Here is a 17,469-nt window from a genome sequence, read left to right as displayed (position 1 = left end):
TTTTGTAGACGGAAACTGAAAGAAGCCCGTCGTATATATGTATGTATATATGTGTATGTATATTTTTGTGAGTCTGTGTTTGTCCCCCCAACATCGCTTGACAACCGATGCTGGTGTGTTTACGTCACCGTAACTTAGCGGTTCGGCAAAAGAGACCGATAGAATAAGTACTAGGCTTACAAAGAAGAATAAGTCCTAGGGTCGATTTGCTCGACTAAAAGCGGTGCTCCAGCATGGCCACAGTCAAATGACTGAAACAAGTAAAATAGTAGACAGTTTTTCCTTTTACTTGAAAAATGTAAGGGTACATATGCAAAGAAACTTAACGCTCCCTCACAGCATTTAGGATCTCATTTTTCAGTCAAATTTTGTGAAGAGATTTAATCCGAAAACTCATTCAGCGCTTTAATTTGTTTCTGTAATCTACTGTTTTTGTCACTTGTGTTGCTGGCATTGCCGTAACTTCGACCAAGGTTATCTTTTGTAGCAATGTCATTTCCATTTTAAAGTCAAACAAAGTTCAGACAAGATAGTCAGCACTGTGGCCTTCTATATCCTCAACTTCCACAAGACTTTTAACTCACCCACACGGCAAAGCACAATGCACATTCGAAGTCAACAGACTCACAGAAAAGTCTAGAGTAATAGTCAATAAAATAGAATGATATTTTTATCCCACCCTCCTTACAGAAAATGTAATACAAAATACTGGATCGAAACAGTCTGATGGATTCTTCACATGTTGTTTTACATGGGTTTGGTTTACGTCTCTCGTATTTGTTCGAGGGAGTAATTTTTATATGCTCTGCTAGAAAAGGGTACAACTTGCCCGTTGATTTTCACAACCTGAAACAGGTATACAGAGTTATTTATTTTAGGTGTCGGAGCTGGCAAATTCTCGCCATTTCTTACATCTCATCTCTCTGAATATGTCACAGGTAACTACCATTAATAGTTACAACATTAACAAGTTCATTGCCAATCATTATATTTAAGAGCTTCAGTGTGGAAATCAAACAACATACATTATTTAATATTACATTGTATTGCACAGTTGCACAGAGGAAGTTTCATTCACTAATTATTATAAAATATAAAACTCAAACAAGCAAATCAAGAAGTGTTAACCGTGTATTTAACCTAAAATTTAGAAGGAACTACGAACCTACCAAATGGTCTGAATATAATTTTAAGTATTTTGTATATGGACTTTCTGATGTCACCATCTGCTGATCTGTGTTAACACAATCTTTATGTGCTCCACGGCCTACGCTGTCACTGAACTAGAAAAGGTCATCATAATTTAAGGAGCGTAAGAGTTAATACACAATTTATGACAATTCTTGGATGTGAAGTTGTAATCCAATTCACGTAACTGAATTCTCGCTCACACTCAACAGTATTATTGGAATAAATCATAAACTGCTCAATATTGGACGCAAGCCTTGGGGTATACGCATCGAAGATTCATCACATAATTATACACGACATTCATTATAAATGAAGAAAATCCTGAAACTTCTTACAGAGCAATGGCATTGCAGTTTCTCCTTAATTAGGCAATATTTCAACTGGATATTACATTTATCAGGACGCACGTTTCATTTTGTATTGGTTTCTACATAGTTGAGGTTAAGAAGTTTGAGAACCTTTCAAGGATGTTGCTGTAAACATAGAATGCTATAAATTGTGTTATAAGACTTAATAAGAAACTATATGATTAATGGAGACAAGTGAGCTGTTATTTGTTCAAGTAATTTTGTTCCAAACTTCTTTTGAAATGCATCGTGAACTTCTAGAGGTTTTGTGTCAGGCTTCTCTTTCAATTCTTACAGTAATCTAATTCTCTAGTGGATTAATTTGTTTGCATGAACAATGGTAGTAGTGCATTTGTGTAGACATAAACATTCTGACAATAAATCAAGTTCATGCAACGTGTCATATGTTAAAGCTAAATCCAATAAAAACTATTCTAAAGAGAGTCTCTTCAACATTTCTCCATATGTCTTTTTCTCTCACTCGCGGATCCAATCTCACCTTTCTATATTCTGTCACAATGAAAACACAGGGTTTTATAATTTTGACACACTTTTGAAATTGTTCGAAACCAACTTGGTACCCACCGTTGATATCCAGATCACGTTTGAAAATTTGTAATTCTAGTTAAGAGAGACATTCAAACAATTCTCTTTCGTTTGAAGGTTTTCTAGACTAGAATATTTGCCCATAATTTATTGAAAATTATTAATTTCACAAACGTTTCACATAGGATTACTTTCTGCAACTTCTAATTTTTAATTAAGACCATGCCAAATTATCACCTCACGATAATGCCCCTTAAGAATTGTTGCATCACCATTGCTTCGACCTCATCACAGCAAATGATACGAGGTTCTTTTTCAATTAAAAGTCATCAAACCAATGGTTGATGCGACAGTTCAGCAGATGCTTAGACTGAGTAGGCAGTTCAATTAGGTCTATATATAAATGGGGTTTACCCTCCGTAATACTTCTATGTTTCAAATAAACCATTAGGCTAGCTTAATGCTCAAGCTTGTTGAGTCATCAATAACTGCAATTTTGCCAATTATCAGCTTATATGATAACAAATTTTCATTTTCATATTAATGGCTATGTGATTAATTATATGGGCAGTACTGGTACAAGACCGTTGTCCACTTTCCATGTTAATACTATTTTCCTTTTGAAGTTCTACTATGATAAGCTGATCAAAGTATGGACAGTGATTATAAGCTAAATAATTTGCAGAACGAAGCATTAAATAACTAGGCTCTAAGTAAGAAACATCCATGGTGTTAAATGATTTTCTAAGTTCATATTCACTAGTATTTCTTCCTGCAGTTAAAACAGCAATGTGGACTTCCGATTGGTTGTGATCGACAAAATCTTTCTGAAAGCTGTCAGACATTTACATCGATCGGTTCAAAAACAAGATACTTGCTATATCAAGCATTCATTTGGTAGTCATAAATACCTATGATTGCGCGTCTTCCTTTTCGTCCTCATTTCATCAGTTCCGACACTTGAATTCGAAGTTACTTTCAGAATTGCATTTGAACGGGGTTAGAAATTTCAAGAAAAGCCAAGCAAAATACAGCTTTAGTTACTTTTCCTCTATGTCTATTCTGTAATTCTCGTCACAATACTCAATAATACGTTGTTTGCCTAGAATCTATAGGGTTAGTGAATAAAATATACTTTTGTATGAGCGAATAATCTACGAACTACTGTCCATCACAGATGCAATCTTACCAAGTGAATCAAGTCTTGGATTGTAGCTTCCTATCTGACCACACCATCGCTGTTCTCTCAACTCCAGCGTGCCGCCAATTTTGATTTTCGTCCTTGTCCTCTGCCTTATCTTATTCGTTGAGTTATTTGACGCCACACCCAACAACACCCACAGTTACTCAGATACTACTGACCTTCATTCAGCTCCAATATTTCCACCCATGCATTACTCAATCGCAACCTCAACAGCAAACACCATATTCATACTGACTGTTGATAGAGACCCTGCAAACTTTTCCAACAGTGAAAGAACTCAAAGCTACACCTCAAGAAAGTATCAACGAGTCACAATCTCGTTTAGTCATGACCAGCGCACAAGCCTGAAAATTGTCCGAAATGATGATATTTTCTGTTACCAGGGATCTTTTCTACCGAAAGCACTTTCTTAACACTGCTAAGACTGCATTACAACTACCGTAAATCTTCGAGTATAGTCCGCCCTTGAGTATAATACGCAGGGGATTTTTAGGGGGCTGTACCTCTGAAAAGCCCAAACCTTGTATATAATATGCACCCCTTCTCTAACTTGAGTCGTGCGTAATTAAGCCAGCAACACCTAGTCGAACAAACACTTCCGCGTAATACAACAATGGTGATGTTCTTGACTGTTATAAAACAAATAAAATAAATAAATGCGCCCTTTTAAAGCATAGCCAGGCTCATGGGCCCGGTTTCCTGGTTTCTATGGCGTGTTCCCCAGCTGGACAGGACGCCAGTCCATCGCAGCGGTCCAAGAATCGAAATCACATGCCAATTTTACTCAAGGCATTCCCGACTCACAACACCTAACCAAACCATCGTAGAACTCTGAAACCCCTCTCTGTTCATGTCTTTTCTGTAGGAGCTATCTAACAAAGGTTCACGAGAAGTATTAATGGCATTGATCACACCAGCTTAAGTGGCTATGGAGACTGGCCTTTTTTCAGTTTATGAAGTAGATAAAATAAAATGATGGTGGGAACCGTAGAACAGATACGCTGAACGAAAATAGAAAACAAATTTTTTCTCTCTGATGTTTCATCCTCGCTATCATTGGTGCCCATAATAATCTCTTGCATAACTTGTTCTGCTGCTAAATCCTTATCACTTGTGGATGTTGCCATTTTGTTTTCTGCTTATTACTAACAATAGCAATAGATTTCAAAATAGAACATGAATTATATACTATTTATATAATTTGAGAATAATGGAAAAGACTAAATGTATTGAAATTTATAGAATTCTAGACGTCTAGTATCTGGTGATACGTTAAAAACAAGCAAAAAAGAAAAAAAAATCTAGAAAGTATCTTGTCGCCTAGCAGAGTTTTAAATACATAAATTATCAATGAAGTGTCAGTTTTTGCATTAATTATTATCTTAAATATGCGAATGAAAAAATCTATATTTTTCTAAGTGACACCGTTCAGATTTTCTGAACTGATAAATGTAATATGTTTGCGAGTAGTAGACTGTTTTTATTGTCTTTTCGTGATGGTGATCGTGGTTAGGGGCGTTGAGTGGTAATGATAAAAAAAGTCTAGAAACATTCGTTCTTACCGAAAGTGAAATCTAGTTATTTTATCGAATTACAATTATTTTAATAATATCAACAGCGTATTTCTGGTGCCACTATATATATATATCAAGGCGCTGAGCTGGCAGAATAGTTAGCACGCACGCCGGACAAAATTCTTAGCGGTATTTCGTCCGCCTTGAAGTCTGAGTTTGAATTCCGCCGTGGTCGACTTTGCCTTTCATCCTTTCGAGGTCGATAAAATAAGTATCAATTGAACATTGGGTTCGATGTAATTGATTTAACCCCACCACAAACTTGCTAGCCCTCTGCCAAAATTTGACTCAAAATTTTTTCAATTATTTATATATATATATATATATATAAAGTGGTTGGACAAAATAATGGAAACACCTAGCATCATACCATCATAATTTTGAAGTAGCTTTAAAGCCGTCAAAAGCTTCTTTATTTTAATGTTTTTCTTTATTTGTTGTTAGTGTTGCTTGATATGTTTTGCTAAAATTGCTGTTTCTTTTCAGATATCATCAGAAAATAGGTAATTAAAATTCATTAGAATGACAGATCTATCGGACTTTCAAAGAGTTCAAATTGTTGGTGCTCGTATGGCAGGCGTTAGCGCAACGAAAATAGCCGAAATGTTTGGTGTCTCAAGAAGTACTGTCTGGAAAGTAATGACTGCCTTTGAGAAAGAGGGGAAAAACCTCCTCGTTGAAACAACACTCCGTCGGACACTTACACGAATTGTTAGAAAGGATCACGAAAGTACTGCTCCCAAAGTTACTGCAGAGCTTAATGACCACCTCAAGAACACAGTTTCCACAAAAACAGTTCGTCGGGAGCTGCACAAAGTCGGATTTCACGGGAGGGGTGCAATCAGAAAGCCACTACTTTCAAAAACAAATGTTACCAAGCGTTTAGAATGGAGTAAAAACCTACATAATTGGCACCTTATTTCCGACCACCGGCCAGTTAAACATGGAGGAGGATCTGTGATGATCGGGGGGGGGGGGTGCTATATCTTGGAAATCCGTCGGCCCATTTGTTTCCCTTCATGGCAGAATTAATAGTCAGGTCTATTTAAGCATTTTATTTGATCAAATTCCGGAAGAAAACGCAATCTTTCAGGATGATAATGCACCAATTCACACAGCTAAAGATGTTACTGAATGACACGAAGAACATTCTAGTGAAGTTGAACATCTTATCTAGATACCTCAGCCCCCAGATCCCAATATTATTGAACATTTATGGTGCATTTTAGAAAAAAAACAAGTAAGGAATTGATATCCTCCATCATCATCACTACAAGAACTGGAGACTGTTTTAGCTAAAGAATGGACAAAAATTCCTTTGAAAACAATTCAAACTTAGTGCGAGTCCATACCTCGTAGAATTCAAGCTGTAATTACTGCCAAAGGCGGTCGTACCCCATATTGAAATAAATGTTTCAAATTTTAAGCTGTTTCCATTATTTTGTCCAACCCCTCTATATATGTATGTATATGTTCCGGAACTGCTGACCCTGTGCCAATATTTGAAATCAATATATTTTTAGATATGGAACAACTAGGACAAGGATGGAGTTATACAAGTCGATAGTCATTGAGTTGCTGGATGTATATTGCATTCGAGAGTTGATTGGCAAATACTTTTGTGGATCCAGCTGCATATTTAAGGGACCAATTTATGTAGAACAGCTAACACAAGATGCAAGCGAAATGAAAAGTTGCACTCTTTATTTTACCTAAAGCCTGATATTTACTTACTACACAGCAAGCTTGAAAATCTTAGGATGTTAAGCGTGGAAGACGTCGGCTAAGATGTAATAAATCATATTAACATTTTCTCCCTCACCGTGGATTTCTCTCTCAAGAAAACCTAAGCAAGTAAGGTACTCACTCATCAATGTTACAGATATGTATGACAGGATTGATCCAGCAATCCGAGGTGGAACGACATTTGGTGATAAATATCTAGTAAATACCGTTACTTCTGATATATCACAAACCTACGCCTTTCTCCCTACGAAGAAATTTTCTTTTCTATGCTGGAGTTTATCACTTTTACTTCAATATCTTAAACCAAAAATAATCTTGCAATGAATTTGAAAGGGCCTGTCTCTATAAACCCTAGTGTTTAAAATCATAACTAAAAGCACAAGCCGTAAACGCTACAACATTACACGAATTCATTCATGTGTAGCGCTGTTACTTAAGCAATTAAGACGCACAAGTTAAGTAATCTTTCCTGATACACAATACAATTATATATACGAGTGTAGACGTTCTCGATTTCCTCAGCAGTTGTCGACGTTGCTGTTAACGATGAAGATCGTTGATAACAAGCACACGCAGAATAAAAGTAAAAATACATAAGTACTAAACAATATGTGTAGAGGCACATGACCTAGTGGTTAGAGCAACGGATTCGCAGTCAAGGGATCACGGGTTCGAATCTCAGACCGGGCGATGTGTGTGTTAATGGCGAAACACCTAAGCTCCACGCGGCTCCGGCAGAAGGTAATGGCGAACTTCTGCTGACTCTTTCGCCACAATTTACTCTCACTCTTTCCTCTTGCATCTTGCAGCTCACCTGCGACGGACCGGCGTCCCGTGCAGGCGGGGAACCTATACGCCAAGGAAACCGGGAAACCGGCCCTATGTTCCACAAGGGGCAAAAAGGATTAAGAAGAAGAAAAAAATATGTATATACGATGTTTTCATTCGCTTTGACAGAAAAAGATTAGTTGTGGAAAATAGACATATTTTAATCAGCAATTGAGACTAAGATTTATTGATTTCAATGTGAAAACCATTCCAATTTAGAACTGCATATAAGAAACAAAAATCGGTTATTTTCTTGTTTTATAGCAATTCCCATAGCCTCAATTGTTGCAGTAACCTTACGACATACATATTTTCCATTTGCTTTGGGATTGACGGAATACCACCTCTTTGACGTTTCCATGTCTATTTTTCCTCAACCCCAACGTCTTTTTATCGATGGTATCTTTGCTCCTCTCTTCCTTGCGTTTCTTCCCAGTGACCGTTTTAAATCCGTAATAGGCATATACTGAAAAGTTAAAGTATCTGTATAGACAAGTATCTGTATAGACACCACAGTGTTGGATCTTCACCTTTTGACCTACAGATCTAAAAAATAATTTTTTGTAACTCAACACTTTGAAACTTCGGGCACTGTTAGAGTGTGTCATATAAAACATCTTTTACTCCTAGCATTTTTGAGAAAAATCTTATATTTACGAAGTCATTTCACGTTAAAGTTGTCCTATTTCGGTAATTTCAACCAATCAATGACGTGTATTCAGCTGAATACAATTACTGCTGTTATTTGTCAACAAGAACTTCCGGCGGTGTATATTTCGTTTGTCAGTTATTTATGATAACCCTAATCCTAAAACCTTAACCCTAAAACACTAACCCTAATCTTAAAACCCTAAAGCTAAAACCAGTACAAATTCACGAACGGTGTCATAAATAACAGTGACAAACGAAAAATACACCGCCGATAGTTGTTGTTGACAAACAACGGCAGTAATTTTATTCATCTGAATACACGTCATTGATTGGTTGAAATTACCGAAATAGGACTACTTTAACGTGAAATAACTTCGTAAATATAAGTTTTTCTCAAAAATGCTAAGAGTAAAAGATGTTTTATATGACACATTCTACCAGTGTCCGAAGTTTGAAAGTGTTTAGTTACAAAAAATTATTTTCTAAATCTGTCGGTCAAAAGGTAAAGATCCCAGTGTTTAATAAAAAGTTAACAGTTTATTGTTAGTAAAACTTAAATGTGATATGATCAGAAAACGGCGCCAACGATAAGTAATAAAAGAAATTTCTTGCTAGAGAAAACACTAACACTCATGCAGAAAAATCCTTCGGAGTGTGCTTGAAGGATGAATGATTTTCAGTTATGATAAAATGAATATCCTACATTGTATATGAATATAGGCCAAACAAATAAATAAATACTGTTTTGTATGATTTCTTTCAAATGAATATGAAACGTTTATCATAACATTTCTATGAAAAAAGAAATTCTCCGCTGTATACAGTTCAGAGGAAATAAAATAAAATGATAGTAATTTTCAAGTAGAGGAATTACTATATTAAATCAGTTGAAGCACACACAAACGCACTTCCAACCACATGCACGCATACATGCGCTGTCACTCACACACACACACACACTTTATTGCAAAAACATGTCAGGATGATAACGGTCAAATTATCGTTGAAAATCAATGTCAAAGCTGGAGAAACAGACACACAAGCACATACACACGCACACAGATATATATACCCAAGCACATACATACACGATGTTATTTTAGTAGGAGTGATTTGTTTTGTGTAGTCTAACGTTGGAAGCGTGATTATATCAATTTGGTCTTGCTATTTGTATTATTTGTTTTGGTTAACGGCTTTAGGTCAGAGTAATAACTTCAAACAATAAAGCGTTTCTTACCTCTTTAAGAAATATTGATTGGACTTAATGGCGATGGTTTCTATTAACATGTCTGTAATATATTGGGAATAATCTGTTTCATTCAACCAGCCTCATTTATGAAAAAATATATAACTAAACTTTAATTATTGTATAATGTTTTTAATGAGTCGAAAGAGAAAGACGGAATGACACGTCTATTAATGAACATCCGGCACTGAAATACGTCTGGTCATCTAGTATTGCTATTTAACCGAGAAAACTGGGTGATTAGGAAGTTTTAGTGGATAAATGTTTCCTTTTTTTGTGGTTTTGTATTTTGTTTTGTTGATTTTGAGAACAGAGGTCTTTGGAACTCGTGGACGTCTAACCCTATACCTAGGTTAAAATTTATGTCTGTCTTTTAAATATTTCATTTTCCTGAAATATTTTGTTGTATTTACATTTGGTTTAATACATAAGAAACCTACTGGAGGAGCAGAAAGATGTGTTGACAACAATCGAAGTATCTTGGAAACGCCATCTACCCAACCAAAAAGTATAATTTTCGAATACACGAGATGAACGGAGTTCCAAAAGGAAAAATAAAATATATTAATAAAATAGCAATGAAACAAATAGGTATATTCATAAACATAAATCTTTTTCTCCAAAGTCAACGCAGGCACTTCAACGCCTGCGAAATATGCCATTAACATTCCACCAAAACTATAGCAATTCAATGACTGGAGGGAAGCCATGTGCAATGAGAGAATTCCAGGGATGACCCTCTGGGGAGGTAGAAGTGAGTATTGTGACCAGATCAAAGCCTGTATTTTGAGGTTGGATACAAATTGGGTAATGAGAAGCGGCAAGATGTGAACTGAGAGCTCTGAAGTGGAGATGACATGTAGAACAATACAGTTCTAATGAACAACGGCCGTTGTAGTATCAGTATAAAAGTTAAAGAGAGAAGATAAGAAGTCTGAAGGCAAGAGAAAGAGCTGTGTCTGTGAATGTTTTTAAGCCAATCAGAAGAATGACTTTTGCACAGACTCAATCTACCGAAAAACCCATATAAGTATGTATATTTACAGATCAGTGTGTGCGTGTATGTGTGTGTGAATATATATATATATATATATATATATATATATATATATATATATATATATATATATATATACGTGGACATACGTATTTATGCTATAATGACATATTCATCTGTAACCCGCGACCCGCTACGACAAAAATAAAAAGCAAAGAAGGAAGAAGAGAAAACTGATAAAGAGGAATACAGGAAAAAAGAAATAATTAGAACCCTTTTTTCTCTTTTAGTCAAATGGGAGAGCAATGCTCATGACACCATACAAGGCCTTCGACACTAGTGTGAAGAAAGAAGAAAGTTATCATCAAATTGGAGAGCTGATTTGAATATTGGCAATCAGATTGGACATAGTTAAAGGTAGCCAAGGTTACAGGAGTAAATGTGTGTGCACCCAGGCAACGAATTAGGGCTACAAGCCAAGTAGAGTACGCTTGAATTTGAACTGTTGAAGACAAGCACCTTACCCCACTTTTTTTAAAACCCCAAAGATGAAAAGCAAAGTTTGACTTCTGGGATTTGAACTTAGAACACGATTGCTGGAATAAATATCGCAAGGCACTTCATCTGAGGCTCTGAAGATTCTGCAAATCCAGCTTAAATAATAAAATAACGAAAACCAATAACAACTACAAAACGGAAAAGAAAATATCCTCGATTAAACAAATGACAGAAAACTACTTAGAGCAAAAGGACTGAGAAGAAATGAGATAACTAAATTCTTTCATTTTAGAAAGGATGGGCTGAATATTATCAACAGGTCGGAAGACATAGAGCGTAAAAATTTAATTAGACAGAAATGGTAGTGCAATTTTTCTTTAAGCTCATTGGCTAACATGATACGCTTATCTGATTTCTTTTGTCTTTTTCGTGTAAAGAATGTGAGAGGTGAAGTGGTTGACGTTGGAAGATAGAGCTGAAAACATCTTAAGGGTGTATAGGTTAAGGTAAACTAGAAAAGATGAGTAGAATGAAGGAAGGGGAGAAAAGAAAGAGGAATTTAAAAAGAAAAGAATACTTAAAACGGTGATTACAAAAATGAAAATAGAATAAGTAGAAAGAAGAAAATAATAGAGAGAAAAAAAACGTTATACAAAACCCGCTAGAAATTGAAAAATGAATCTAGGCAGAAGAATCAAAGTATAAACAAGAAGAAACAGAAGGAAGAAAAAAAAACAAGAAAATTATGCAAAGAAGGCAGGAAAAAGAAAGAGAAGAAATGAATTTATATAAATGAATATATTGTCTTTCGTTATTTCATTTAAATATGTGGATTCTTAAAGAATGTGACAGCTATTGTTGATGTTTGTTCTTCATGATTAGACTTGATCGAACGGCAAAGACATTCCAGCCACGACTATCATATCGTTTATGCAGATATTTTTTTTTTTGTGTTAGTGAGTAATTTTGGAAAGATTTTGCTTACGATCACTTAGATGTTTCCTCAGAAAGTATGTAGTCGTTGCTGAATGTGGAGTGATTTAACTCTCCAAAAAAAACCCCCCCAAAAAACCGTTTGTTACGCAGTCCAAGGACGTTCGTATATAGTTTTGCCTTAGTTTGAACCCTCAACGGTTGATGGAGTAGGGCTGGCTATGTCGTAACATAGAGCGTTGTGTTAGGAGCAAATTAAACTTGGCGGTGCCCCTACCTCTTTAGGTCGAACCATTGCGATTTCTTTCAGGGAAGAAAGAGGAGAGGGAGAAAAAAAGTAAAATATAGATTCCAGGGTATACTAAACTTCTGTTTTGGGAGTGTGCATTTTATTCAGCCATGTTGCGTTTAAACGTTTGAGATACATGTTGAGTTTATATGTTTATCCACCAACCTCTCCCATTTTTTAGTAATTGGGTAAAACCTATACTTCACTGGTGGAATCATTAATACCAAAACATACATAATGGTATCTCCCGTACTTGCTGCGTTCTGATAGGGTTTTGAAGTACAAAGTCAGTATTCGTGGCCGACAACGTACGCATGCGTCCCACGTTACGACAGTATTATTCATATACCAATGTATTTTCGCACATGTCTACAAGGAGATATTTCTACTGAGTCTATTTCAGTAGTGAAAGGTCCTCCAATGTTAGGATATACACGCACGTATATATCCTAGTCAATGCCGATTCATACAACCATGCTTAATTAATTAAAATGTTTGTTCTTTTTCGAGCCATGCCTGGCTCATAAGGGCCGGTTTCCCGGTTTCCTTGGCGTATAGGTTCCCCACCTGCACGGGACGTCGGTCCGTCGCAGGTGAGCTGCAAGATGCAGGAGGAAAGAGTGAGAGTAAGTTCTGGTGAAAGAGTCAGCAGAATTTCGACATTACTTGGAGCTTAGGTGTTTCGCTCATAAACACACACATCGTCCGGTCTGAGATTCGAACCCGCGATCCCTCAACTGCGAGTCCGCTGCTCTAGCCACTAGGCCATGTGCCTCCACTAATTGAAATATATTAGTTACTTATTAATATTTTCTCTTTAGTTCTTTTTCCCCAAAGAAAAATTAATTCTAGGTAGCTTTTTGATGATCTTTGCCCGAAATTAATTAAAAGTGTATCTTATTTCTTTACTGTCCAAAAAAGGATATACATAGAGGGGACAAACAGGGACAGACAAACGGATTAAGCCAATTACATCGACCCCAGTGCATAACTGGTACTTAATTTATCGACCCCGAAAGAATGAAAGGCAAAGTCGACCTCGGCGGAATTTGAACCCAGAACGTAACGACAGACGAAATACTACTATGCATTTAGCCCGGCGTGCTAACGTTTCTGCCAGCTAGCCGCCTTAAAATTGTATCTGTCGTATGTATGCATGCATGCATGCGTATTGTAATCGCTAGTCTGAAGATAGTGAAGATCATGTATTAATATCGGACACCAGGAAATTTGGGGCAGTCAACTATGAAAGACTGACACAATTGATTGCCAGTCTGTACGTCTGAAGCATTTCCTTTGCGCTGAAATCATTTAGTTTTGCAGATTAAGGACAGTAAAATGACAATTGCTCAGTGGTAAGGAACCAAAATGCAAAATAGTAACATTCACAGCAGGTGACGAATCCCTAAACGTTCGGTACGCTCATTTAAGCTTGAATTGAAATAGAATTGAAGATTCTACTCTGTTGTGGCTTACCTCATCACCTCTTTCTCTATGGTACAGGCATGAAAGATTTATTTAAGTCTACAAAAATCTGACTAATTGTGTCTTGTCGAAACAAATATATTGTTCCCGTTAAGTTCATTAGAAACAACTCCATTGTTAACATAAATGAAGTTGTTATCTCCCTTTCTTGTATTCTGCGTGTTCAGAGTAACGAACCGAGTGGCGTCTGATATATTATTAGATTAGGTGTCTCTTTCGTTGAGGTTAGCTATATTATCAAGTAATTTAATTAACTCCTCTTCATAATTGAACAGGAACAATATTTTTAGAGTTCAAAGATCTGCTGAGTATCATTAATTTCTACGCTTAGGACATCGAAGTTAATCGTCTTTTATGTGAACATGTATCTGAGACACAGACGGGAGAGAGAAGGAGAGAGAGACAGAAATTGTATGTCTCTCTCTATATATGTATGCTTGTATATTAGTGCATGCATCTGTGAATATATATATATATATATATATATATTATATATATATATATGTGTGTGTGTGTGTGTGTGTTTGTGTGTGTGTTTGTGTGTGTATGTATGTATGTATGTATGTATGGATTGAGAAGCAGGGAGAGATTAAAGAAAAGAGATTGGGAGAAAGAAAGAACACATATAGAAAGAAGCAGCGATGTAAAGTGAATATATATGCCAAAGTGAAAGAGAAAGGAAAGGGGGAAGTGTGAGTGCTCATATGCATATCTGTATTTTATTGGTTAGTCTGAGAAAGAGGCTGGTTGTATGGGAGATAGAGAGACGAATCACTGTAGTGAAAGTCACGGAAGTCATTAGATGCAACTTACACCGCCGATGAGCTTGTCTAAAGTGTGATTACCAGACATTCTAATTTTCTGCATTCAAAACAAAATTTGGCAGCTGAATCAATGAATAAGTATCGAGATGTATATGGACATGGTAGTTAAGTTTCCTGCTTGAAGATTTCAGGTCCAGTCACAATGTGCCGCGTTTTGTATAGGTGCTTTCAACCAAAACCAGAGTGAAATTAAATAGACGACAGTCTATCAGATAGACTTCACTTGCTTTTAGGTGGTAGATTCAATCCGTCGTCTGTTTGTATATTCTCTTCCAATTGGTTTCATGTCTTTAATGGATTCCACTCTGCTACAAGTGTGCCTTCCAGCCACGACACCGTTGCTGTAGTAAAAGATAACACTGATGCGTTATGTCTTACTACAGCAACCCAGGGATGCGATTTCTTTTTTTGTTTTCTGCACCTGTTACAGGAACCCATCAAAGGATCAGAGTTGTTGCCCGACATTTTTTCTCACAAAGCCATTAAAAAAAAAAGATAATTGAAATGGCACCACTTTCATATCCCTATTCTCTAAACTTGTTTCAAATTTTGAGACAAGGCCAGCGAATTTAGGGTGAGCACTATAGTCAACCCCAGCACTTGACTAGCACTTTATTTTATCAATCCGGAATGACAGACAAAGTTGACTTCGGTGAGGTTTGAACTCAGAACGTATTGGAAGAAGTGCCGCTAAGCATTTTGTCCGACGCCCTAACAATTTTGCATGCTAGCCACTTCTTACTGTCTATAATTACGACTCCTCTGCTTCAGAAGAAAAATTGCTGCTGCTCAGTGTTTGAAAGGAAATCACGAATATAATAGGATCTTAGTGAATTGTGGTTACCTTTCTGGGAAGAAGCGACTAAATAATTTGCTTTTCATTTTTAAATGCTGTTGTTTAGCTCCAGGTCAAATCTGATTCATCAGACAAATAACACATAAGTTGTGTTTCTCGTAGGAGATATTATGAACATAAATCATAAATGACGGTAACCGAGAAAACAGTATATCGCCGAGTTTAGAAATTTTGTAGAGCAGAACTACAGATCAAATCGTTACAGTTTTCGATATTTCTTTATACTTTTCATACATGGTGCATCATGGACTGCTGCAGCCATCGTATCTGTTCAAATTGAAGATGATTAAATGTGCTTTGAAGAATATTTGGGTGCTATTTCTGGCAGGTTAAGTGACATCGTAGAAGTTCTTTGGCTGCCTACAATGGGTTTTGATTGACATTAAGTTTCAAATTTGGTTTGAAAGAATGTGAGCCTCAAAGTGACAATTCATGTTCAGTGCCTTATGGCTTCTTTCTTTGCCGTTATCTTTGATAATGCAAACCTGTCATTCAACATGTTCGAAGCGTGACCATCCATTCTATTTACAGGGAGTTCATTTAGAATTATACTCTCTAATATATTTTTTATTTAAGATGATAGCATATGATATAGGATGTTTTAACTGCAATTTTTAGCAGATCGAGCATCTATGTACATACTCCTTGTTTGATTAGGCGAATTGAACCATTGACCCAAATTCGATTCCTTTGGGTACATAGGATTATATTAGCCTGTTAACAAAGAATGAGATGATTCTTATAGAAATTCTTACAAAAGTTTAAATAAGAACTTTACACTCTTCCCGAATTATCTTTTACAATCATTTCTAAATATAGATACTCAACAGGTACCAGCAAAAAAAAAAAAACAGTTTTAAAATATTGACGCTTATTTAATAAATAAGAAAAGAAAACAAAATTAATAATAAAAGGAAAGAAAGGGCAAAAACTGGAAAAAAGGTGAGAAAGAATGAAGGACGAAGAAAAATAATAGAAAACCAGCAAAGAAAAAATCAAAAGACAGAGACATAAAGTGGAAAAGTTGGAAAATATTGAAAAGGAAGTAAAAAGTAGAAGAAAGAAAAAGTCAAAGAACAGATGACACTGAAAGAATAAACATGAAAAAGAAAGGAAAAAACAAAATAAAAAAGAAAAGGAAGAACAACAAATACAAGAGAAAGACTGAAACAGATAAGAATGTAAAGAAACAAATAAAAGCTGGAGTCCGAGGAAAATTAATAGAAATCTCTGTGGAAACCAGTTGCTCGCGCGCAAATACGCACACAGTATGAGAAAAAAAAATCTTGGTTATGAATTGGTTATGAATCGTTTATGCCCATGTTTATTCTGTTATTCTGTTGTTATTGTGTGCTTATTATATTATGCTATAGTTCTCTGCATAGAAATCCCAAGGGGTTCGCACAAAGGAGTAAGTTTAATGTGGTTACTGAGAGCCGCAAGCCTAAAAAGTAAATTTATACATTCATTTCAACACACACACACATACAGCGTGGTGCAGAAGAAGGTATACAGTTATGAAAAAAAAAAAAACCAAATAAAATATTTATTTTTATCAAAAGTATTAAAAGTTAGGATAAAAATATTATTACATTTTTGGAGGGGGGGGGGGCATTCGATTAGATCGACCCAGTATGCAACTGATACTTAATTTATCGACTCCGAAAGGATGAAAGGCAAAGTCGAACTCGGCGGAATTTGAACCCAGAACGTAAAGACAGACGAAATACCTATTTCTTTACTACCCACAAGAGGCTAAACACAGAGAGGTCAAACAAGGACAGACAAACGGATTAAGTCGATTACATCGACCCCAGTGCGTAATTGGTACTTAATTTATCGACCCCGAAAGGATGAAGAGCAAAGTCGACCTCGGCGGAATTTGAACTCAGAACGTAACGACAGACGAAATACCTATTTTTTTAGTACCCACAAGGGGATAAATACGGAGGGGATAAACAAGGACAGACAAATGGATTAAGCCGATTATATCGACCCCAGTGCGTAACTGGTACTTATTTAATCGACCCCCGAAAAGATGAAAAGCAAAGTCGACCTCGTCGGAATTTGAACTCAGAACGTAACGGCTACTCATTTCGCCTGGCGTGCTAACGTTTCTGCCAGCTCACCGTCTTCAATGAATTATGTGTATTATAAGATTAATGTGATACTTACTGTATACCTCTCTCTCTCTTTATATATATATATATATATATATATATTAATAAATAAAATAAAACATATGCATATATAT

This window comes from Octopus sinensis, linkage group LG10, assembly GCF_006345805.1.
Source record: "Octopus sinensis linkage group LG10, ASM634580v1, whole genome shotgun sequence".
NCBI classification, from domain to species: Eukaryota; Metazoa; Mollusca; class Cephalopoda; order Octopoda; family Octopodidae; genus Octopus; species Octopus sinensis.
Note: the sequence above shows the minus strand (reverse complement) of the source record.